Raw genomic sequence first — 2,947 nt, 5'->3', positions numbered from 1 at the left:
TGGTGTTGTACCCCTCTTATCCTATGGTTTACTCAATGATTCCTTTTTATAAATAAAATATTTTTTAAAAGGGAGTTCGGAGGTAGCACAGCGGGTTTAGCACACATGGCACTGCTTAAGGATCCTGGTTGTAGCCCCCAGCTGCCCACCTGCAGGGGCGTGGCTTCACAGGCAGTGAAGCAGGTCTGCAGGTATCTATCTTTCTCTCCCAGTCTTCCCTTCTTCTTTTATTCCATTTGTCCCAGTTGGGTCCATCCAGCCCGCGCCCTGAGGCCCCGTCGCCCCCACGCTGCATTGCGTCATGTCACATGCATTGCACCCATAGGCCCCAGCGCTGGGGCCCCTACCCCGCCCCCTAAGGGCCTGGTCACAACCTTGCGGAGCCCCCCCCCCCCCCCCCCCCCCCCCCCCCCCCCCCCCGCGTGTAAGTACTGCTGGGGATTCACGACGGTGCTGTGCTGGACCGCCTTGGCCAGGTCCATCGTGCTCGAGCCCATCTACTGGGATTCTTCAAGTTCCAAGTAAGTGGCCCCTGGGGCCCAGCGCCCTGGATGGCTCGGGTATTGCGCCCGCCCATGAAGGTGCTGGGTGGGGGGAGGGGCGAAGTCGGGGTCAGCCACAGAGGGGCCAGCGACCCCAGACCGAGTACCCCAGGCCAGGTGCACCTGGAGAGGGGGCTGCGAGCCTCCCCAACCCCCAGGACCCAGCGGCCTTGGGCGGGGCGCTCCCCGGGAAATCGGCCATGCGCACTGGCAGGGGTGCACCCTGAGAGATGTGCACAAGCCCCTCGACCCCGCACCCCCTGCAGGGACACCCTGGAAGGGTGGCTGCGCGCCTCCAGATCCCGCTGTTTTCGGCTTCAGTGAGCACGAGCACGGGGACCAAGCCAGAGAGTCCAGGTGGCTGGCCTTCCCTTTCCTTCCTGCCAGGAGAGGGGTCCTTGGGTCCCACGGCCTCGCCCAGCGTGTCCATGCCAGCAGCTCCAAGCGCCCCGAGGGGGAGGACCCGCCTGCGCAGCTGGAAGCCGGGCAGTGCGCCTCCTGCCCACCCCAACCGCCCAGGCAGGAGGGGACCCAGACCCACCGGCCTGCCTTGGCTTCCGGAGCGACCAGGCCCAGAGAACTTTCCGCGCAGCAGCCCATCCGAAATAGAGCCCTCTGTCCTCGGTGTGGCCCACGACGATGTCCGTGGGGGACGGCTGTTTGGAATCATGAACCTCGAGTTTGGCCTGGGGCAACATGGCGAGCCGGGCTCCCAGACTAGGGTGAAGGCTGGGGCACTGGGTGTGGGTCCAGGTTGGGGGTCCCCTCGCACTTCTAGAACTGAAGTGTTTTTTCTGTCTCTGTCTCTGTCTCTGTCTCTCTCTCTCGGAATAGACATGGATTTCAGAGCGGTGCCCCTGACCGGCTGGCTGGAACCCTTGCCGAACCGTGCACCCAGGCTGTGGATCTGGTCTGGGCTGAGGGTCCGGCATTTTGCAACCTGCTGGTCCTGGAAGGCCACTCTGAGCCCGCTCCCACCCCTGATCCCTTCCAGGAGGCCTGGGCCTGGCTGGGCTCAGTGTGCGGTGGGGAGTGGGTGGGGATTGCCTGGAGCACTTGTGTCTGTGGGGACAGTCCTGGAGGGACTGCAGTCTGACTGAGGGCACAACGGGGAGGCCAGGGCACTGGCAGGTGGGAGCTGCACTAGGAGCTGGGCAGAGCCAGGCAGGAGCCAATCTTGGAGCTGGGTAGGAACCGGGCAGGAACCGCGGTTTTTTTAAAAAAAGGAAATTTAAAAAAGGAAAAAAAATGTTACTTATTAATACAAAAAAGAGAAGCAGAGCATGACTGTGGCACATGCAATGCTAGGGATTGAATTTAGGACTTAATGCCTACAGATTTATTGCCCTAGCCATTCTGCAATTGTAGAGTATAAGTAGGTTATTTTATTTTTGTTGTTGTTGTTGTCACCAAGGTCTCATTGTCTCCCTCTCGTTTTTTTTCTTTTCTACTCTTTTTTTTATTTTTTATTTTCCTGTTTGTTGACCTTGTTGCTTAACATTGTTGTGGCTATTAATGTCGTTGTTGTTGGATAGGACAGAGAGAAATGGAGAGAGGAGGGGAAGACAGAGAGGGGGAGAGAAAGAAAGACACCTGCAGACCTGCTTCAACACCTGTGAAAGGACTCCCCTGCAGGTGGAAAGACAGGGGCCTGTCCCTGAGCTTTGTACCATGTGTGCTTAACTGGCTGTGCCACCACCCGACTCCAAATGTCTCCATCTCTTAACACTTTATAAATAAGATTATAATATAGTCCTAGCTTTGGTAGCACATATACTAAAATTGGCATGATACAGAGAAGATTAGCATGGCCCCTGCTCAAGGATTACACACAAATTCATGAATCATACCATATTTTCAAAAAATATATAAAATATATGTACACACATATAAATAATTATAATCTTTTAAAGAGCCAGTTAATGCAAGCTGGGAGGTGGTTCAGTGGAAAGAGGTCTGGATATGCATATATGGGATCCTAGGTCTGTCTGAACTTTTGTTCTACATATGCTGGAGCTCTTTTAAAAGATTTATTAATCAGTGAGGGAGAAAGGGATGAGAGAGAGAGAGAGGGAGAGAGAGGAGAAACACTATAGCATCTGGCACAACTGTTGCTGGAGGTAGAATTTAGGACCTCATGCTTGAGTTCAGAACTCCAATCACTGTGCCAGCCTCAAGGGCTGCAGATTGGCTTTTTAAAAAATAAAATCATGGGGAGTCGGGCTGTAGCGCAGCGGGTTAAGCGCAGGTGGCGCAAAGCACAAGGACCGGCATAAGGATCCCGGTTGGAACCCCGGCTCCCCACCTGCAGGGGAGTCGCTTCACAGGCGGTGAAGGAGGTCGGCAGGTGTCTGTCTTTCTCTCCTCCTCTCTGTCTTCCCCTCCTCTCTCCATTTCTCTCTGTC

At 55.3% G+C, this 2,947-nt stretch overlaps 1 non-coding gene across 1 annotated transcript; it reads left to right on the top strand.

Annotated features, from left to right (window-relative positions):
* The first annotated feature begins 2,294 nt into the window (after nucleotides 1–2,294).
* Nucleotides 2,295–2,401, top strand: LOC132539608 (U6 spliceosomal RNA). The gene has a single exon (XR_009550948.1). It is a non-coding gene; the product is annotated as a U6 spliceosomal RNA (small nuclear RNA).
* Nucleotides 2,402–2,947: the final 546 nt, after the last annotated feature.

This window comes from Erinaceus europaeus, chromosome 7, assembly GCF_950295315.1.
Source record: "Erinaceus europaeus chromosome 7, mEriEur2.1, whole genome shotgun sequence".
In the NCBI taxonomy this organism is placed as follows: Eukaryota; Metazoa; Chordata; class Mammalia; order Eulipotyphla; family Erinaceidae; genus Erinaceus; species Erinaceus europaeus.
The sequence above is the reverse complement of the archived record's forward strand: the minus strand, read 5'-3'. Positions and strand labels throughout refer to the sequence as shown.